At 43.8% G+C, this 23,334-nt stretch overlaps 1 protein-coding gene across 1 annotated transcript in view; it reads right to left on the reverse strand.

The window, feature by feature from the left end:
• The window catches only part of FRMD4B (FERM domain containing 4B), a 198,044-nt gene extending 184,408 nt beyond the window's left edge, over window positions 1–13,636 (reverse strand). Inside the window, exon 1 of the mRNA XM_034775352.1 lies at window positions 13,546–13,636. The gene's annotated coding sequence lies outside the window, so the exon portion shown is untranslated. The remainder of the gene's footprint in view (window positions 1–13,545) is intronic.
• Window positions 13,637–23,334: the final 9,698 nt, after the last annotated feature.

Here is a 23,334-nt window from a genome sequence, read left to right on the forward strand (position 1 = left end):
TAGGGTGAGAATCTGCTAATTCATATCCAGAGAGATTATATAAGCAGGCTGCAGATTCTTAAGGGGCAAGCTGCACTTGTATTACAGCTTGGAATCCCCAGGTGTTTCATTCACAGGCTAGAAATCCCATTAGCCCGGGTCCAACACTTCCCCCCGTTCAGTCTTTGTTATAGCTTTTGCATATGGCGGGAACTCTTTGTTCCAAAGCTTGGTTCCCAGACTGGTTTTATGGAAAAATACTGACATCCAAGATGGAGTCCAGCATCATGTGGCCTGGTCATATGTCCTTGTAGAGTCACAACAGGCACCACTCCCAAGCTGTTTCGGGTGTTCTCAGGAAGGGTCACCAGAGCTTCTCCTAAGGCCTATTGTTTTCCCTAATGGCTCATTGCCCTGAATAGGTCCTTCCCAACCAGCTACCTAGACTGAACGCATCTTGTCCAGTGGACATTACCCAGGTGTAACTACCTTTGAAATACAGATACAGAGTCAATATTCATAACTTCAGATACAAAAATGATACATGCACACAAATAGGATAATCATATTCAGCAACTCATAACCTTTCCAATGACACCTCACATGACTTATCTTGTCCAGAATGCATCATAATTATGCCATAAACCGATAATATCATCACTGTGAAGAATATAGGTTCAGTGTCACAAATAGTATCTGTCTCCCTGTATGCAAAGCAGATGGGTGGGTAGGCAGAATTAGAGTTGACTTTTCAACCTTTGTTTCCTAACTTTTGAGTGTTCGATTCCAAAACCTTAATGTCCTGATGGCAGTTCTTCTGCATGATACAATATAGTATGTCATATAGCTATATATTTATACCACATAAAATCAAAAATGTGCTTCTAACAAAAATATCCTTCCATATAATCTTTCTATCTCAAGATTATCAGGTACAATAACCCATGTCCTTTTGCTCCAAAATGCTCTGTTCATTGCTATATCCTCTCTCACACCACATGCCAACATGGTTTCCTTTAGGACATCCCACCAGTTCATCTTGGTTCACCTGTCATTTTCTTTCAGTCATAACCTGTAGAACTCTTTTACCCACAGAATCGTCAGGTCTGTGTTGGAGGTGACCAAATCATGTATGGGTGTTACCCTGAGCATGTCTCTAAACACACACATTCCTCACATGGCCTTTTATGCTTACATCACTCATCCATATCAACATTCAGATTTCTGTGAGAAAATCATTTGCTCATGTTTCTTCTTTGTTGCCCACTCAATGCCATACATTATAAGTGGATGGACCACCATTTTACAGGCTTTCCCTTTTGATCTTACTATCTTCCTGTCACATTACACACCACTGCTCTCTCTCCATTTGAGCCAGACATTCACTAGCCTAGCTCTAATTTCGTCCTCCATTTGCCCAAATTCTGGAACCCAGATACCTGAAACTTTGCATTTTCAGTATTGTGCGCCCATCTAGTTTCAAGGATCATTCTTCAGCGTTCACTCTACTGAAATGACATACCTTATCCAGCGGTTCTCAAACTGTGGGTCGGGACCCTACAGTGGGTAGCGCCCCTACAGTGGGTCACACCGCCCTTTTGAATAGGGTCATCAAGGCTGCTCAGGTTGCACGCCCCCTGCCTGGGGCGGAAGCCCTTGAGCTTCAGCTTTGGCCCCCCTGCCCAGAGCGGTGAAGCTCGGGCTTTGCCCCCCACCCCCACCCCAGGGCAGCGGGGCTCGGGCTGTCTCAGGCTTCGGTCCCCCCTCCTAAGGTCATGAAGTAATTTTTGTTGTCAGAAGGGGGTCGTGCTGCAATGAAGTTTGAGAACCCCTGCCTTATACTCTGTTTTTCCTCTGCTTATTTTGAGCCGATGTCCCGCCAAATCTCTCTCCATTTATCAAGATCTTCTTCTAGCCCTGGCCTTAGACCAGGAACCTATAATTGAAAGGCTCGGTATCCCCTTACAAACCCCCACAGTCAATTCAGTTGCCCCGGGATTTCAGTATTTATCATCCACATGGTGCACAAGACTGCCTTGCAGCGTCCTGCTGATCTGAATGTTCATTTAAATAGCTTTCTGCCATCTTCTTTCTAATCTGGCATCCTCAGAGTATTATTCAGTGCTCCCTCCACCGGTGTCTAGCGATTCTTACAAGATAATTCTAAGTCATGTTCATTGTAAGATGATGGGAGTGCAGAACTCTGGCACCATGCAACACACACACAGAAAATTACACGTTTACTGACAGCGATAGAAGAAACGCCAAGTGAAGCGAGACACCTAGCCCAATACTAGAATGTAGTTAGATAAAAAGAAAAATACTAGGTGTCAAAATTAAACGCAACAAAAAGGCCCTATTCGCTTGTCACTCAGAATCCCACACAACTCTATTTAAGGCACTACTCAGGCAAATAAATACCTGTAAGTGTGCCTGGTACAAAACATACCTCATCTGAAAGTTCTCATGCAGCGAAGGCTCCATTTGAGTTGTACTGGGGTATGTGAAAAGCAAGCAACGGGATTTCTTTCACTGGGATGGGCAAACAGGTGTAACTTGTCCGGACGGGCACTGTGACAAGGTGTAACTCCTGGGAGACAAGGAGTTAATGCCTTGCTAAAGATGGACTTTGCCTACATGAAGAAGAGGCGGAGGGGATTAGGTTAAGGATACAGAGATTCAGGCTGAGGGCCCCTGGTTTAAACAACTCTATTAAAAGCCAGTCCCTAATCTATGAAGGGGAGGGAATGGGGTTAGAGAAGTGAAGTCGGTAATTAAGAGCTTCGATGAGGCTGGACTCCACAACAGGATTAAGGCCTGGTCTTATTTTAGCCTGAATGGGCTGCTTTGATTCAGGCTTTTATAAAACCCATTGGTCTTCAATCCTGTTTACTTAAAAAAACGTTGATGTGCCAAATTGTTCCACGGACCACGGCAGGATAACTCTTCAAGCAAAGAGATGCTGTTCTTCTCTTCAAAACCAGACACTTCGGCCTCCACTTCACTCTCGTCCTGCCCCTTTGCCAATGAGGTGAACAGTTCAGTAGATCTCCTCTCCCCCCTACATTTAATAATCTAAGATTAATAGATCTGTCAACCAGTGTTGATATACTTCATGACAACCCCTCCTACTTGCAGTTATGGAATTAGGACACTTTGAATGTTCGGAGGCCAGAAGAGCACTTAGTGTGAACCTGACAAGAATACCAGATAGTTTATACTAAACTCTAGTAAGCATTTTCCACATACTACGGTTGCCAGAGATTTGAGTGGCTCAGGGAATTGGGACCCATTTACCACCTGAGAAGTCTCTGGTTCAAACCTACCTCAAGTCAGTGACTGAAAATTGCTACTAGATGACAACTTGTCTCAATCAGTTTCTAGGAGGAAGGGATAGCCAATTGGGGTTGTTGTGGGTGTCTCTGCAGAGAAGGGAAGGACTAATAGATATGGTAAGTGAATTATCCTTCTACCCAGAGAAGTGGTCTCACATGATTAGCGTTAAGGCATATTGACAGGCGACTGTAGTTTAATCCATGCTCCGTTGACAAACAAGACTTCATTCTCCAGGGCTGTCAAACAGACAAATGCATTATAGCTTCAGAATACGGTCTTGATGCAGTAATGATCTGGAACGGGAACCAGGTCCAAACATTCCTTGGCAAAGGCAGCTTTCCCCTGCTTGATAACCTAGCACAGGGGTGGCCAAGCTGTGGCTCCGGAGCCACATATGGCTCTTCAGAGGTTAATATCGGCTCCTTGCATAGATGCTGACTCCGGGGCCGGAGCTTCAGGCGCCAACTTTCCAATGTGCCAGGGAGTGCTCTCTGCCCCAGGCCCTGCCTCCACTCCACTCCTTCCCCCAAATGTGCTGTGCCCTCCTCCCTACCCCCCAGAGCCTCCTGAGCATGCAAAACAGCTGATCACGGCAGGCGGGAGGCATGGGAGTGGAGGCACTGGGGGCTGGATGTTGGGGAGCTGATGGGGGGCTGCTGACATATAACTGTGGCTCTTTGGCAATGTACATGGGTAAATTCTGGCTCCTTCTCAGGCTCAGGTTGGCCACCCCTCACTTAGCACTTCATTACGCTAGAAAGAAATACATCCTACTTTTAAGAAGAATGAGGCAATAGACAAGCTAGGCAAGTTTCCATTCGTTATCTGGCTCAAATTTTTTGTTCTTCTGCAGCGAGGGAGGGGGAAATTTGAGTCCATGTTTTCTAGAAGTTCTCACATATTTGCTGTGTTAAAAGCCCTTCTTTTCAGTAAGTTACCTCTAATAGCAAAGATGTTTTTGATAAAACCCCAATTAGGTTTTGACAATCAAAGTATCTTAGAGTCAATTAATTTTCTACCACATTTCCTTTTCTGGGGCAAGTTCTTTAAAATGGTTTTATTTTACTTTGTTTATTTATAATCAAGAATTTAAATAATCTACACAATCTAGTGATGCAGCGCTTCCATTTGAAGCTCCAATTTTTATATCTCTGCTCAACGTGAAACGTATATGCAGTAAATTGGTTTTACTGAAAAGTGGCATTAAAATTTTAGTTCATTTAAATTTGCTTTGGGACTGAATCTGCTCTTAGGTCTTGATCCTGAAAATAATTATATATGTGTTTAATTTTATGCACAGGAATAGAGCTATGGAAGTCAATGGGATTGTTCAGGTGTGTAACATTAAGTCTTTTTAGGATTGGGTCCTCACACTGCTGTATAATCAGAGTCCCAGTTTGCATCCACTTCACTAGTAAACTGAAGTAACTGCTTCCCTGCTTGGGGTTCTTCTTGGGACAATGCACAAGTGGAACGTTACAGACTGGGAAACGCAATCCTGTTTGATGAATTTTTTTAAGTTAAGACAAATTTATGTTAGATAAGGAAAAACATTTTCAAGTGACCTTCTTCCTTTGGGTTCCCCAGTGAGGCATGTCTTGCCTGTATCCATCTTGAAGTTTATAAATTCTTTGGGGCACGGACCATTTTCATTTTTGTCTTGTGCAGCTCCAGCCATATTGTTGTCTTGTACAAGCACCAATGATCATGATGAAGGTTTGGAAAACACTGTCATCTCTGTCCAGCCTGTTCTCATCTAGTCACACTTCATCTTCTGCAATGGTCACAGTGGAGAGAAACCCTTGCTATACAGTCAGACCTAGCTGAATAGTTTCATCTGGCAATGCTCAATTGGATTGTTTCTTTGCCGGTTGAAGACACGAGCAAGGGGGAACATGGAAAAAAGTAGCAGTAGAGAGATGTCCGGATGTTTTGGAGTAGGAAGAAAAGCCGGGTCCAGACAAACTCATTATTTAAACAATAGTGGGAAGAGCAAGGGAATACAGGAGAAGAAAAGCAGTGGTAGGACTCCAATTTTGTCATCAGAAACCAATGATAATTGAGATGCACTTCAAATGCCATCATTAAAGCTCCCATGCCATAACTAGTCAAGCCACGGTATGAGAATCATAGCATAATGGTGCTCTTGTACACTTCTCACATAATAGCTGCAGAGAGCATTACAATGTCAACTGAGGTTAGCATATGCTAGAAAGCAGGCTTCTGAATTTCCAGATAGATCTGCGAAAGGTTAGTCCCCAGCTCAGAGAAATATCCAGGGTCGCCTAAAGTATTTTAAATTCTCCCTCCAATACTGCTTGCCTATGGCAACAGTAACCCATTTCATCCTCACTCTATCACTAGTAAATTATTACCGTATGATTAATATAGCACTTATTTTAATAAAACCAATACAATTAACAATAAAATAAATTTACAGTGACATCCTGGCTGTAAAGTCAAATGGCAAGACTTCCATTCAATTTCAGTGGAACCAGGATTTCAGCCTTGGTCTTGCATCTTTTTGTCAATGGCTTGGCAATAAAATGTAATTTCAGGACATTAAATCCTAAGTGGGGAGGGAGACCCACAAAAAAGATCCACACTTAGGTTAAGATATTAATTTGGTGGGGGAGGGGAGAGAATCACCTAAAAAATTTTTATTTTGCTGCTCTCCAACGACAAACAAAAAACTGACTGCACAAGCGCTAGTCTAGAAGTTAACATGCAGCTCTTTTTTTGGTTAAGGCGGCCGTACAACTGTTAAACAATCTCTGCTACATACTGAACTAAAAAGGGAACAATTCATTATGTAGGAGAGATTTATAATGTGGAAGATTAACTCAGCCTGTGGAATTCTGTCTCAAAGGAATTGAGCGCAGTTTAAAGTTAATTCAGACAAAACTCTAGGGCTGAATAGTCTAAAAAAATCCCAAAGGATTTAGGCACCTAAATTCCCTTGTAAGTGCTAAGTAGCCTCCTTTGAAAATCCCAATCTAGAACTGGACTGTACAATATGGATCATTCCTGCATTGGTAGGGAGATGGAAGATGATGATTTAAAATGTCTGTCATCTCTACATTTTATGTTTCTAGGATAGTGCTGTGTACATTTTTAGACCGGACAATTTGCACAGTGGCCCTTTAATTATTTTATCACCGTAGGAGCCATCGTCCTGGACCAGGACCCCACTTCTAAGACAACAGATCATACGTTTCTTATCTATTTCTAGCAGTTGGATAAGGTTAGAGCTGGTAAAAGATAAAATTCAAAATTTGTTTCCTTTCTTTGCATTGAGTTTTGGCAGCAAATCAAGATCTGGAACATTTTTAGCAGTTCTAGATATCGTCCACCCATCAAAGAACAGGATACAGTCTACCAGCAGAGGCTTTCTCACATTAAAATTAACACATATACATGACCCTATTCTGAGAAATCAACTAAGCTATAAATTAAAAATCACATGAAAGGCGAATTGAAGCAGGAGTGTGTAAACATTCAATGTCCATTACCCATTTTCCAGAAATTCCTGTAGTTTCAAGGTAGTGCATTTGAGAGTGTTGAAAGCTTTTTTCATCTGCTCTTTATAACCCATCCCATTTAACCATGGCATTGTTAACAGTTGCTGAAAGCACTGATGCAACATGTTTGGGGAAGGGGCTGCGGAAGGTTAATGTTTTGAATTGGCTGGATCCAACAATAAGAGCTTCTCTGTAGCACTTAAGCATTGTATTGGAAGCAAAGTGTTGACCCCATTTAAAAAAAAACAACAACAACAACACCACCACATATTCTAAGCTGTCTAGGACACTGCTATTGTAGATAAGCAATGTCTTTATGAAATGTTGATGTGTTTTTGGAATGTTACAAAGAGACATTCAGGCAGCTCATCTAATACCCACTGACCTAGTTACCATACGTTGTGCTTGATTTAATCATATGTCTGGATAGCCAAAAGGTTTCAAGTGCTGACCAGTCTTGCGCCATATGGCTTGCAATGGTTCATCTGAACCTCTGATTACAAAACCAAAAGGCGTTCAACCTCCACCTCTCTTCTATCAACCCATTCTCTAGTGACCTGGCCATCTACAAAGCTCTTGAGCAGTCACGTGACTATGGATGTTCTACAGTTGTCCCTAGCTGATCAGGATCCCAAAATCCTTAAGCAAAATGTGGGTGTTTCATTACATTTGCTGTGCAACAGGCAAATCTTTACATTCAATCTTGTAACAGGAATTTCTATACAAAGAAGCCCATTTTACTGTGATATTGTGATAAAGTACTAACATTACCTACTCCAGAAATAAATTCCCATGCATTTTCTATTTTTAGATTTTGGGTTATAACCCAAAAATAAATATATATATAGCCGGCAACCCTGTTTAGATTAATTGAAAGCACACTCAGACACAGTGATGGACACAGAGCTATTCCACAGAGATTTGAACTCTGGCAAGCAAGGTTTTCATTTTGCAAGCTTCAGCTCTCAGAACTCTCCCAACCACACATATCTGGTACACTCAGATTCTTTGCACTGATCGAGTTTATCTGATTGGTTCAGTCAGGTGCAACAAAGAGACAGCAGCTGACATTACTGGTCAACCCCTTGTCTGGTCCTGTGCTGAAGCTGTCAGTTGAAATCAGCATGGAGCGGAAGAAGCAATGAAAGACATTGGCATTTTCAGTGAATCATTTGAGTTGGAAGGGCTCTCTGGTAGGTCATCTCATCCTTCCTTTGCATTGCGGTGTCTGGCATCATTATTTCTAATGAATTCCCAATAGGAGTGTCTAGTCTAGCCTTGACTATCTCCAATTATGGACATTCCACTGCCTCTCCTGCACAGCTGGATGCTAGGGTCAAATATATCTATTATCCTTTCAAAGAATGCCGTTTAGAACAAGGCGGAATTCTTTAGCTAAAAGGTACAGTACAAAGAATGTGTGGCTTTATTCTCTTCTCACTGATAGTGCTGTAAATCAGGTGTAACTCATTTAAATCAACCGCGTCATGCCAGTGTAAAACAGGGCAATACAAGTTAAACCTCCTCTTACTTACAATTTAAAGTTAAAACCTATATGACACACCTTTACAAATGATACCACACCACTTTGAGGGCCCGTAGCCTTTGCTACTTGATAGCAAAATGGAAATGTTAGTATTTCTTCAGTTATTGGTCTTCCTACCTAGCATATACCACATCCTATCTCCACACAGAGTTTCAATTAACGTGCATTGCTTACCACTTCGAATGGATAGTGGAAACTGACCCTAAATGCTAGTCATTACACATAGCTGCATTTCATAACTCATTAACGGGCTATAACATATACAGTTGTGATCCAGAAGGCTTAGAGGACAAAGGACCCCATTTCTGATCTCACCTACCCTGACAGATCAAGCATCACCCCACCCTAAGAACCAAGATCACAACTTTTCTAAGCCACGTGCACCCAGACCCACATGCTAACAAATTGTGATTATAAATGGAGCGGAACTACCGCTCTACTATAATATGGGCCCAAGTTTTCTGAAGTGGAAGCCAGCCTCGGACTTGTTTTTTTTCCCAGGTTCCAAGTAGAGCTGAAATATCAACATCCAGAGAAAAATTAACCTAATTGTTTGCCATAAAAATATAGCTGTAAACTTGGAAGTTTTGTAAACCTAAAACACACCTTTGATTTTCCCATCCTCACACTTTTTGATGGAGGATTTTGATCTAGTAAGAGCTCTGGGGAATCCCTGTTAATCTTCGATTTACAGCGTCAGTGACACATGGCTGATAGAAAGGGTCTGAAAATGGTTGTAAATGGTAAGATAGTGTAACTTGTCCCACCCTCTAATTAATTTATACCCCCCTGAACTTACACCACCATTTAGTGGATTTGCCCAATTCATCTAGGGGAGTTGCATCTGTGTACACATGGCCCTGGAAGTCTTCTTTTATCCCTATATAACCTCACTCCTTGTTCCCTCCCCCATTCCTGTCTCAGTCCACCCACCCACTGTGCCTCAAAGGACCATCTTTTGTGACAGATGTGTGCGCAGTGTTACAGGAACTGGGTGGCATCCCCTTATATAGTTTGTGAGCCAGCTAGTAGAAGATGGGGAGCCATACTGCAGAAGCCACCTTAACCCAACCCAGCAGCAGTGTATAGGTGTAACTATTCCTTGTGCTTGTATATAGTTAACAAACACAGTTGTTTGGCACCCAGTGGTGTCTGGGTGGTTTTTGTCCTCAAACTATTTAAAGGGATATTACCAAACTCCTATACACTGCAGAGGTGGACACAGCAATTCATTCTCCCTGCCCCCTTCCCAATCCATAGCTTCTTTGTAAAGACTGCTAGAAAGGCTGATAATGATGATGCTGGTGTTTACCTGTATGACTTGCATTAGCAAAGTTCACAATTGACAAATCTGGTAACTCTTATGCATCTACAAAAAAAGCCCAACATTTTTTTTCAAAGGAACTTTAAAAATTTGTTTTTTTAATTCTAGCAAAAAACTGTATAACATCCCTGACTTCCACTGCTAAGACACATTCTAGAGAATCAGTAGTTTTACTGGCCATAAAACATTCCAGCTTTCATGAAAGTAAAAGATGCCTACTAGCAGAGAGCCACAGAAAAAGAGACACCTGCAAGTTAGACCTCAGGAATTCATTTGCTCCACTAACGTTTCCAAATTAAAGGAATCTGGGGGTTGTTTAAGGAAAGGAAAATATCTGGACAATTGTTGCCTTTTGATTAAGATAACATGTAGATTTTTAACTAACTGAAATGAAATCTCAGGAGCATACATTTTTGGAACTTTCAATATGTCAAAATTAAACTGAAGACTAAAGACCAATCTGGCATCAGCTGCATCCACAGAAGTCAAATGAAACCAGCAAGGTGAATTTCTATATAGCATAGACAAAACCTTGAAAATCCACTCACCTCAAAGGAATACAGATCATTCTGAGGCATGTATTGCTGACTTCTACAGAACAAGCTCACTTTAGAAAAAAACAACAAACAAACAAAACCCCAAGCTTCAAGTAGATCAGAAAATAAAATAAAAAACAGAAAAGTTTTGCAAAGAACTTCAACCATTCTTTTTCTCCATTTTGAGATTCTCAAAGTTTTCTGGTTAGCGCTGGGTGTGAAAAATCCCAGCCACATGCAAATCAAGGATAAAACCAAACCATTGCAGTCTTCCTAAGTCTGCAGATAAAGCAGGTGCTCAGAGCTTTCCCAAGCCACCTCTGAGTGAAGACTGATTGAAGACCCAACAGGTTTTCGTTGCTGTTATTGGGAACCCAGCAACCAGCAGTAAAATAGACAAAACACAGGTCAACTTTACTCAACTACCTCCTGTAAGAGCTCTGAGTAGAGCCTGGGCACAAGAAAGAACACCCAAAGAAGAGCCCACCACCCCTCAGACAGCAGCTCTTGATTGAAGGGAAAATGGGGGGGGGGTGAGAAAGAGAATCAGAGAGAGAGAGAAAAAGAACAGGAGTACTTGTGGCACCTTAGAGACTAACAAATTTATTTGAGCATAAATTTTTGGGGGCTACAGAGAGAAAGCTCCTGCTCTGCTCCACTCCAGCAGGGCAAGAGGAGCTTCAAGTTGATCATATTCCTAATAGTGAGAGAATATAAAAGATGGAAACGCTGAGCAAGTCACAGGAACAATATTCTGGTAGGTATCCCAGCAGATGGGGCTTGGGTTTTTATTGAGACCTATCATTTGACTTAAATCCTCTGGCTATAAAGACCCAGCTCCACAAAGGTATGTAGGCTCCTCACTTCCACTGATTTCTGAGCCCTGGTGTCTAATAACTCTGTCCACGCCTTATGGCGGTTCCTCAGGTGTTGTAAATTGACATAGCTTAACTGAATTGAATGAAGATATGTTGATTTACAGCAGCTGAAGAGCTGGTACCTTGTATATAAAGAAGTGGGTGAGCCCAGAAGAAAAAGTGACCATTTATTTTATATACAGTACACACAAAACAGATATAGGTCCTATCAAGTTTATAATTTAGATGAGGGCTTGTAGCTACACTGGTTTAAATTTAAATATTGTTTTTAAACAGATGTAGTTAAATGGTTGAAAACTTTGGTGTAGATAGTCTTTTCTGGTTTAAGAGTAACTTATTTTGCTTTAGTTTAAGCCTGTTCCTAATTTAGTTAATCTACCCTGAAATATCAGTGTCCACATAGCCTTTGGCAGTTTGACTCAACTGGTTTAAAATCACATTTTTAGCTGAACTAGGGCAACTTTCTCGCACAGGGAAGCCAGAAGTTAGAAGGGGTGGGGAGAAAGAGAGAATGTCCAGTCTTGGCAGAAGTGGGAGAAAGAAAACATGTAGTGAAGAACACAATGTAGGGGGAAAAACTGAAGCCATATAATGGGTGGAGAGAAAGAAAAGGACAAGAGGAAACAAACACTGAAAACAATACTGGGAAAGAGGCTATTCTAGGAAAGAAAAGAGGAAGTTGGATGAGGCCAGCAAGGAAAAACAAGTGTAACAAAAGCAAGGGAAATATGTATACATTAAGTTACACTTTAACTAAATGACAGCCTGATCCTACAAACCTGTACTCTTGTGTCAAAGATAAGGGTAGGCATGTATAAGTGTTTGTAGGTATGTGCACAGAAAGCAAATGGTTTATGTTGCAAATGAATAAAGTGCAAAAAACTATTTCTTTAAAATGAAGGGAAATGTGGCCTTAAGGTAGTGTGGTGACAGCACGGGTATATCTCACACTGGTTAGCATAGCAGACTTACTCTTTAGGTTGTGTCTGGTAAAATCTATGTATAGGAAATGAACATTTATTGTTGACTACAATGTAAAATGAAAGTAATGTAAAACATTCATACTGCTGGAGGTAAGATTTAAACTCCTCTGTCCTTTCGGGTTTTATGTGCTTTTCCAACATACTCAGATAAAAATGCTATGCTGCAAATAATACTGAACTTAAACAAATAGATAAATACAGACAGACAAATACCATGAATAAGTAATAAGCCTCTTCTGACCAGGGAATTCAAAATACTGCTTGAATTCTTTGTACCTCCTATTAAGACTTAAGTATTATATTTTGTAGAAATGATACAACTGTATTTTTTAAGTACCATTTGCTCACTGCATTGTTCCCCTCCATGTGGAAGCACTCTGTCCTAGCTGACATTTATCCCCCATGGAAAGAGGGGCTGTAGGTTACAGATTATTCTATTGCCTTGAATATTACTAAGAAAAGTAACCAGTGAGGGATAATGCCTTCAGCTTCCTCTCCGTATAGATACAGCCAACAGCTGTCTGGGCAGTTTCCACTGATGGAAAACTTCAGTGCACCTGATAAGGTGATTCTTCATCTATAATGAGAGGACCTTAAGAGTTGAACAACGATTTCCCCCTACAAGTGCTAACAGATCCGAGGAATGTTTGGCATCACCCCACCCAGGAATAAATCCGACACCCGGGCCGGAGCAAGACAAAAGAAATCTCCTAGTATTCCGCTTCTGCAGCCTGAGAAGGAGTCTGGGGACATGACCAGACAGAACGGGTCGTATTAAAGCAGCATTATTGTCAGACCGCTGAGCTCTCACTGTCTAATCCTGTAGCAGGATGACCCCCCCCCCCCCTTTGCAGGGGAGAGAAACTGCATCTCTTTAAAAGAGAGAGACAGAGCACGCTGCAGTGCCAGGGGACAGCTCGGGGATCAACCCTGCAATGCCGCCTCCTTAACAAAAAAAAAAAAAAAGACGTTGGAACAAGCCCCCACCTCTTTAAGCGCCTGTCCAGCCAAACCTTAGGGGCCCGATTCTCTTGCCCTGTAACTTCCTTCCCTCCCTCCGTGCTCCATACGCGTCTCCTTGCAAATGCACCAGCTCCTTCCACACACACACACACACCCCTGACAACAAAGCACATGGTCCCTGGCTGTGCATGGCAGGCAAACAAACAAAAAACCCAGCCCCACACAACGCCTTGCAACCCGCAAAACTTCCCGCTGCTGAAGCGCCGCCCTAGGGTGGCCGAGCCCGGGGGCGCCCTCGCCCTGCCATTGTTCCTGGCAACACCCAGGCGGATTTCCAGCCGGTGCCTGCCCCCCGGGGGCTGGGCGCGAGCCGAGGGGACGCCTGGCTGCTGGGGACGCTGACAATAGCTCGCTGCGGAGAGAGGCGGCGGGGGGGGGAGCCTCCCTGCTCCCACTCAGACAACAATGCGGCCACCTACCTTCGCCTTCTGCCTCGGCTGGGCTCTGCCCAGGGCCGGCCAGCTCGGGGCTCCCCTCCACCGCTCCGGCTGCTGCTTCTCCGCCCCCCACGCCTGCTCCTCCTCCTCCCCCCGGTCCTGTGCGGCGCTGTGTCAGGCAGCTCCGCTGCACGGCCCGGGCTCAGCGGGCATCACGCCTCTGGCGGCGGCGGCTGCTCTCCAGGCTCGGTCCTTTCATCCAGGACTGCCCCCCCCCTCCCCGGCAGCTGCCAGGCACGGGTCCCGCCCGGGCATTGCACGGAGAGCCCGAGCGCCCAGCGGGCAACCCCCCGCTCCCTTGCACCGAGCTGCAGGCAGGCAGCCCTGTTCGGCTGGAGAGAGCAGGGGTAACGGGGTTTAACCAGCCGGCCTTGCAGCTGCACTTGAGGCGGGGGGGCAGCAGGCCCCGGCCGGCCCCCGCAGAGCAGTGTCCTGCTTGAGAAGGGGGATTTTTCCTGCAGTCGGTTGACACGCTTCGTTATAGTGTGAATGATTTGCTCTGCCGACACCTAGCCCCGAACCCGTGCCTCGTGCCTGCCAGCTGGCTCCAGGACAAGGGAATCCCTCGCCCGCTGCAGTCAATGCGGTGGGGGGTGGGGGGGAGCAGTACGGGAGCTCTGCCTTCCCCATGGTAGGGCTGACTCCTTTTCTGAGAGCTGCTGTGTGCCATTAAACAAATACGTGCCACGAAGAATCTGAGTAACTCCTCGGGTTCAGCGTGCCCACAGCAGTTCTGTACAGCCTCCCGCCTCTTGGGAGTTATTGTTACCCGTCAGAGGGGTAGCCGTGTTAGTCTGGATCTGTAGAAAGCGACAGAGTCCTGTGGCACCTTCTAGACTAACAGACGTATTGGAGCATAAGCTTTCGAAGGGCGGCCCGGAGGATTCAGGGGGCCTGGAGTCTTCCCCCGCCGCCGAATTGCCGCCGAAGACCCGGCACTTTGGCGGCAGGTCCCAGAGTACAAGGACCCCCGTCGCCAAATTGCTGCCGAAGACCCGGAGCGGAAGAAGCTCCGAGGGCCTGGAGCGAGTGAAGGGCCCCAAAAAACTCTCATGGGGGCCCCTGTGGGGCCTGGGGCAAATTGCCCCACTTGCCCCCCCCCCTCTGGGCAGCCCTGAGCTTTTGTGGGTGAATACCCGCTTCGTCGGATGCATGCCATGCCAATATGTCTGTTAGTCTATAAGGTGCCACAGGACTCTTTGTCGATTGTTAACCGTGACTTTTAATATAGACAGTTTCTGTCTTCTTTCATTACATTATGGTGGAGATTTATATTGGACAACAGGTTTTATTCAAAAATGATGTATAGTATATAAAGGCTGAATTTTGTACTGTGATGTGAAATGCCAGGACCATAAGACATGCCCAAGAATACACATGTACTGTTGTGTTACAAATACAGGCTTCTCACTCTCATAGGGTAATAGGCTTTCTAATGGACAGTAATAAATAGACCACATAGGCTTTGGCTATGGTATGGTGGTTGTCAGATCAACTGTAGGCTGGAGCAGATGATCTTAGAAATCTGACTTCATTCACACTAAGCAGCAAAATGGTAAGTCCTGTACATTCTCAGAAAAAGGATTGTGGGTAAGCGGACCGTGTGGAAAGTCGTAGTGACATTCAGTTGTGAAAGAATTAAGAATATGTCTCCATTTCTCCAGAAATTTAGTATATCCTGTCGATATATCTAAAAACAAATTCCAATGTACCATCCTGATTAATTATGGTTTTTTTCTTTAAAATACTGTCTTTTTTTTAGAGATAATAGCTACTAGCCCCACAATTGCTAAGTCTGTCTCCAAATTCCCTATGGCTGCAGGTTACAGTACAGATATACTACCTTATATTGTATATCGCCTATGTAGTGCTTTTCCTTTAGGCAGAAGTATAAATATAGCCAGACCTGCCTATGCGTTCTGCATATTATAGTTATTAATGTGCAGGCTTCCCCCTGGCCAAATTGCAGATTCCATCTTGCCAGTGATTCGGTGTATTAAAGTTCCCTTAATGTTCATTGCACAATCTGAGCTAATGCTCTTCATACAACTCCCGTTCTCTCTCATCTCCTCCCACAATGACCCCACACGCCTCAGGGCTCTCTTGACTTCTTTTTGCTGTCTTCAGGGTGCCTTGGTTTTTTCCCCCCTCCCTCTTGCTATTCTTCTAGGGCTCCAGCTTTGGGATTTGGGGGTGCCCCTAAAATGCCCAGCAGGTTCTAGTGCAAGATGGTGATGTCAAGCTGCCACAAGTCCCAGGATGATGCAATGTCACAACACTATGTCACCAACCTCTACTCACCATCGGACTCCTCCCAAATCTCTCTCCTGTCCCCACAGGATCTCACTTGTGTCTCACCCCAACCCACACTTCATTGCCAGTCCCTATGGCTGCAGCGCTGCAGATTAGGAACAGCCCTCGCATGATTACCCATACAAATGTTCTTCCGATACACCCAGCAATTTCAAACACGGCTTATTGTCTGCGTTGCAAAAACACACCTTGTGCACTGTCTCAGTTGCATTGCTTCATTAGGGGAAATTACATTGACGGGTATTTCGACGTTATAGATGCATCCATTTGCCTTTCGCAAATCATCTTAAATCGAAGTCTAGCGGCAGAGAAGAGATTAAATTCTAACGGTCAGCCAAACTGTCCAGCAGTTGAGATAAATGCTCTTTATCTATTTTATAACGGTAGCATTATCAAATCAAAAAGATCATGGAGGAAAATGTGTCATTGTTGCAGTACTGAAAAAAGCAGTATATGGAACATAAACGTGAGAATATGCCTCATAGAAGACACTTTTTACAAGATACACAGGACCAAATCCTACCCCCAAGTAGTCTTATGGCCCCAGATCCTCAAAGGTATTTAGGAGCCTAATTTCCATTGATTTCAAAGGGAGTTAGGCACCTCCTTTGCAGATCTGGACCATTGGCTTCACAAGAGCGAGGTGACTATGATTTAATCCATAGAGAAAGCATATACATAAGGAGACAATTATTTATATGACAATAGTGCCTACAGGCCCAACCATGAGCAGGGCTTCATTGTGTTAGGTGCTGTACAAACAGGCTCTGCCCTGAAGAACTTACAAGCTAAAGAGACAAACTAGACAAAAGGTTGGAGGGGAAACAGGGCCCCCAAAAAGTGACTTGCCCAATGTCCCACAGCAAGCCAATGACAAAGCCAGGAGTAAGAAGCCAGATCTCCTTACTTCCAGTCCAGTGCCCTATCCACTGGGCCTCTGTGCTGAATTACTGAAATAATCGATATAAACAAATTAAACTAAATTAGAGACAGGTCTGAGTCACAGCCTTTGGATCTAGTATAGCATCTCCCAAATTTCCGTGGTGTTCTGAACCAGGGGAATGGGTTCAGACCCTTCTCTAAATTACAGTGGCCTGAAGAGCTCCGACAATTTCACGTCAGCATTCAAATCTTTGGGCGTCTTATTTTATGTGGCCTAATACTCGGCTTCTCTGCCAAGCTTATCCTTCACTTCTATACCAGGCTTGGTCTGGCCCAAAGCAGCCTCTTTGAGAGGCACCATTTCAGAACCTTGTTTGGTTTACGGCACAATATCTACCATAACCATCCGTTAGTAGTTCCTTTTCCCCATGCTTGACGTACCACTGGGAAGACAAGAAATCAGCTAGCTGTCCGGATGGTGTTTGTGATCACACAGGCACTATAGACAGCCTTTTCCTGTTGAGTCCCTGCTAGCTGTCACCTACCTAAACTCATTCCATGTGCTGATTAGTCAGCGAGTTTCTTCTTTACTGCTTGGTCGCTCCATCTCTATTTGATTATTTCCAGTGCTGCAATATGACCCCTAGAAGCAGCATGTTCTGGTTACAGAGGGTGCGGTTGGATCATGATGTTTCAGTCTTCCTTGTGGAAATATTTCAATTATGTGCCTAGTCTGTGACATAACGTAATTTGACCATAACCTTTATCAATACAGTATAGCTCTCAGTTTTCCTCTCTCTCGCTCAACAAGCTCTCGGTTAACTAAAATGAGTCACAGCTCCTAAGAATAGTGTACGCAAAGCACTGTGCCCACACTGAACAGAAACTCCCCTTTCCTGAAGGTGTGGAGACACCTGAAATGCTGCTGAAAGACCAAGCCATCTGTTACCTGATAAGTTTGTTTGTATTTTTTTATTCATCATTTCTAGCTAAGTAAAGGAACCGAAGACCAGAGACATTCAAGTGAGATGGAGATAATAATCTCTTGGGATCCATTGTTTTAATTAGCTCTGCTTTCCCCATAATGAAAGTTGGATTCTAATGCTGACCAAATCACTGTGCAAACTCCCTTCATTGCAAAAGAGGAAGAGTAATGATAAAAATATGCTTTGCCTCTCTGCTGAGGCCTCCATCACAGGTATTAATTTATGCAGATTGTTGGGGTAGGTGATGTTTAATTTTTGGAAATTCGGGATGTAACATGCAAAGGACTGAATGGACCTACGCCTAGCTCCTCAAAGGTATCTAGGTGCCTAAGTCCCATGAGATTTAAACACCTAAAAACCTTTGATGATCTGAGTCCTAGAAACTGGCAGATTTATCTTCTTCCCACTAACCTCGTCCCTTCCAGGGCAGAGTTGAGGTACGTAGGGAAGCTTTCATCACAGATACTCATGCCATCCCTTTTTGGTGGACAAATAAAGAACCTGGCTTTTAAGTGTTGTTATGTGTAGGGTGACCAGACATCCCGTATTTAAGCCCTTCTGCGGGTGTCCTGATTTTTTCTTAAAAACGGGCAAATTTGTCCCATATTTTCTGCCTGCCCGTCATTAGTACCAGCAGGTCCTGCTGCTGGACGAATCCCTGCTCACCAGCTCCCTGCCCACCAGTGGTGAGTGGGAATGGGGGTTCAGTGTGAGTAAGGCTGGTGGTGAGGTGCAGCCCCCACTGTGTGCTGGCGACATTCAGATGTGAACTCTGGCAGAAATCTGGGGGTGCGAGTGCTGTGGCTGGTGATAAGGTCACCTTTTTGGTTTGTTTATTTAGTTTAAAACTGTTGTCAGAAGTACCTGAAGTACTACATAAGCACTTTTTTGTAAATTTATAGAAAAGGAATTAGGAAAATAAAATAAAATTTAGGAAAAGAGGGAAAATGAAATGATTTTGCTGAATTTTATACTATCAAACCCCTTGTCCCCGCCTATGAACATAAAATTCAGTGGCAGACTTGAACCCTAGAAGCCAGGAAGTAGTTTCTGGAAGTCAGAATTCATGTCTAAGGGCTTGTCTCCACTACCAGTGGGATCAACGCTGCAGCGATCGATCCACCAGGAGTCGATTTAGCGGGTCTAGTGAAAAATAGCAAAATCGACCACCGATCGCTCTTCCATCGACTCTGGTACTCCACCGGAAAAAGAAGAGTAAGGGGAGTCGACGGGAGAGTTTCTCCCGTCGACCCAGCGTGGTGTGGACTCCACTGAAAGTAGATCTAAGCTACATTGACTTGAGTTATGCTACTAATGTAACTCAAATTGCATAACTTTTCCCTGTAGTCTAGACCTTCCCTAAGGCACTAATTCAGCAAACATGTTCACACCTGCTTAACTTTACTCATGTGAGGAGTCCCATTGGCTTGGGGGGGGGAATACTCAGGCAGTGTTGAGTCATCAGTGAGCTCCTGATGTGTGGAATGCCTTTGTCATGCTGTTATACAGTGCTGAAGTCGCTTCTCTCTGTTCTGCCACGTCTGTATTACAAATTTATTATATTTTGTAATCCAGTTTTTGGAATTTCCAACATAATCAGCTATGATTTCCTCTCTGATTAGCTCATTTCAGCCTGGCTAGAGAGGATAGTAAACTTCAAGCGAAAAGAATGGGTGTGAAATGAACTCAATGGTGGTTTCACGTAACAGAAAAACAGAAATAGTCTAATATCAGCACTGCTTCTCTTAGTGTCCTTTGGAAAGTATTGTTTTCTCTTCCATCTTCTTGCCAGATGACATAAGACCCATGAGACATGAAAATTCTCCAGTGTGGTTGGTTGGTTTTTTGAGGTGGCAAGCTGTTTGGCCAGTCAGCTATATTCTTTTTTGCAGCAATGCAACTCTTTGTTCCCCTCATTATTTTCAGGAATCCAGGCTGTTATTGCCTTTGGCCAGAAGATATGCCGAAGCAATATTTAGAAGATTAAAACCATTACATGAAAGGTCTACTGCCATGGCAAAGACATGGCATACCTGGACTTCGGAAGCTGGCTTGCTGGTGCTTGTACTTTAGCAATGATCTCATGGACTGAAAATGTAGAATTTTTTTTTTTTTTTTTGAGGCAAAACAGCTTTGCTTCCAAAAAAAAAAATTAGCTCCAGCAATGCCATTCCACTGCACGAAGCTAATTGCTAAATAAGTGCAATGTCACTCTAATATGGGGAAAAATTGCCTCACTAATTGTAGCTCATCAAAAATAATCTGTTAGGTAACATTGCTGAACAATGATCTTTTTTCCCCATTTAAATGTGGCCTTGTCAGTTGCTAGTCTCATAAAAGAATATGAATGCTAATGGAGTTAATAATGATTATGAACTCCATTAGTGTTGATAATCTTTCCTTTTTCCCCGCCTAGGAGTGGGTGAATTTAATGCTTATGAAAGGTGCCAGATTGCCAGTTCTGGACATTGAGGTCCTCTGTTTAGTCACAGAACAGCAGCAGTGGCAGAGCAAACAGCACTGAAAGGTCCCGTCCCAGATCAGGGACCCACCATGCTAGGCTCTTCACACACACATAAGAGATACCCTAGTCCTCAGAAGACTTTTGATTAAGGCACAAGACTGGGTTCTGTTTCCAGCTCTGTTACAGATTCCCTGTGTGACGTCTGTCTACGGCATCCCATTACCATAGTTTCTGAGCGCCTCACAATCTTTAATGTATTTATTGTCACAAGTGCCCCATGAGGCAAAGAAATGGCATTGTCTCCAGTTTATAGATGGGGACCTGAGGTACGGCAAGATGAAGTACACCTCTACCTCGATATAACGCTGTCCTCGGGAGCCAAAAAATCTTACCGCGTTATAGGTGAAACCGCGTTATATTGAACTTGCTTTGATCCACCGGAGTGCGCAGCCCCGCCCCGCCCTGGAGCATTGCTTTACCGTGTTATATCCGAATTCATGTTATATTGGGTCGCGTTATATCGGGGTAGAGGTGTAATGTGCCCAAGGTAGTAGAGAAAGCGTGTGGCAAACAGGGAACTGAATCTGGGTCTCCTGAATCGCACACGAATGCCCCAACCACTGAGCCATCTTTCCCCTCTACGCTATAAATTAAGTTGCTCAGTCCCTCACGTTCCAAATCTGTAAAATGGAGCTAACAATCCTTCCTTTCCCCATTTAGATTTTAAGTGCTGCCGGGCACGGAACTGTCTCTCACTATGTGTACCCACAGTGCCTAGCACAGTAGGCCCCAACCTTAGATATAAATAATCATAGGCACCACCTACTATCTGCAACAGCTTGGGCAAACAGGTGGGAGAGCTGAGTGACCCCAGGGGCCAAACTGAGCAGGAGATGCCAGGAGACGAAGAAGGGATCAGGAGGACTAAGGGCCCAATCCTGCATTCCCAGTACACCCTAAAATCAGTGAGAGTTTTATAAGATAATTAATAGGCATGCAAGAAATGCAGCTCCAGGTCTTAAATGCATCCTCAGAGAACGTTCCCCTTGTAGATGTCCACCAATAACAACAGGGAACCAGCTGAAGGTACAGACTTTATGTCTTGAGGCTTAAAACTCTCTGAAGTCTCCTGGAAATGGAGGCTATTCGGAGGGTTGATAGTACAATATACTGTGCTTCATTGTAGTTAATGTTCTTGTTCAACGTGTTCGCATTCTCATAGGCTTAAAACCAATGAAAAATCATAGATTCACAGAAATGTAAGATCAGAATGGGCCATTATGATAGACTGATCTCATGTATATACAGACCAAAGATTTTCACCCTGTGATCACTGCTTCAAGAGTAACTTCTTGTTCAGCAAGACCCATCTTTTAGAAAGACCCCCAGTCTTAAAATAGTCTTTCCTGTTGAGATTTGGAGGGAACCCCACTTTTCCTAATATGTATATACTGGCTTTGAAAAGTGGAAATTTTCAAGGGTTATTTTTGTTAACTTGTATCATCTTGAAAGCTTAGTTTGTGCATCATAGGAATTATTTGAAACATTTACGTCCTTTGCAGTTAGAAGACAACCATTTAATCCATTACCCCTGTTTGTTTCTGAAGGCCTGTTTGTCCCTCGTGATTCAAGGGAGATGTTTGCATGGCGTTTTTCACAATGTCTCCTCCTTGCATCCCAAAGCTGTTAGGGCCTTACCATATTGTAATAATAACACCTACAACTTTCCACGTGTAGATCTCAAAGTGCATTACAACGGAGGTCAGTATCATATTTTTTTACTGGTGGAGAAACTGAGGCACAGAGCGATGAAGTGACTTACCTACGGTGGCCCAGCAGGCCAGTAACCGGTCTAGAACTAAAACCCCAATCTTCTGTCCATTAGGCCACCCTCATGCTCATTGAGCATTATATTAATTGCCAAAATTCTGGGAATAGGCAAGTTTATATAAAATAGAATTTTAAACAACTTCTTATTTCTGAAAAAGATGTTGCTAAAACACATCCACTCGACTCGAGTTAGGACACACAAAAAAACCACAAGCGATGTCACCATGAATTGCCCTGGGGCATGAAACGTACAAACTTGGAAGCCTAGAGAAGCCTTGTGTTATCTCTGGCTGAAATGCTTCCAGCAGCACGAGAGCTGTAAACCGTCCTCAGGAGCGGAGGAAAGTAACTACCGAGGAGCAGTGGGACTCAACCCGGAGCTGTGCTCCAGCTATGCATAGCCCAGCATTAGGCAGGGACGTAGACCAGATAAGGGGCAAGGGAAGTGTATGCATGATTGCATGGAACCAGTGACCAGAAATTCAGGGGACCGAGGTCACAGGGAGGCATAGAAAGTATAGCGCCTGTTACAAGCTGCACACTGCCAGCCATTTGGGCCCTGATCCTTCCAAACAAGTCAACGGAAATGTTGCCATTGACTCAACTGGGGAAGGATCTAGTGCTTGCAGCGAACAAGAACTTATCAATCCTAGAAAACGTATATGCTACATTTTGTTGAACGCCATCTACCAGCCCCTTATCTATTAACAATCCCTGTATATCCAGTCATCTCTTTTGCAGAGTACTCTCCTAACTCTGTGCCTCAGATTAAAATATAGCCATGCAGGGGCTGTATGGCTGTCCTGAACTCTTGTCTGGGCACTGGGAGTGAGTCCCGCAGCCTGCATGTAGTTCGCTGCAAAAACAAAGTTATTGAGCGAGGGCTGTGAAATTTACCCTCTACTTACAGCAAGGAACGGGCAGCTTTACCATTGCACCTATTTTTACCCTCTCTTCCCCCACCATCGCCAAAGCTAGAGGATGCTTCGCTACCATCTCCATGAACTTCTGACAGCTGTGAAATAGAGGGACAGCCATCCCTGCTAACTGTCAGACATATCTCAGTGCCTGCAACTGGGTTAGCACTGTGAGGGCTTTTGTTTAGCCTTGCCTGAGGCCAGGCTATGGAAACACATTAAAAAATGTGAGACATTTAGCTGGCTAAATATACTAAAAGAGCGTCAACAAGCTTATTTTTGATACATGGCTCCTGCTTGTTGGATCACAAGAGCTGAAGTTACTCTAAGGGCCAAATTCTGATTTTGCCACACTGGTGTAAATCAGGGGTAATCTCAT

The sequence above is a fragment of the Trachemys scripta genome, chromosome 7, assembly GCF_013100865.1.
Source record: "Trachemys scripta elegans isolate TJP31775 chromosome 7, CAS_Tse_1.0, whole genome shotgun sequence".
Classification (NCBI taxonomy): Eukaryota; Metazoa; Chordata; order Testudines; family Emydidae; genus Trachemys; species Trachemys scripta.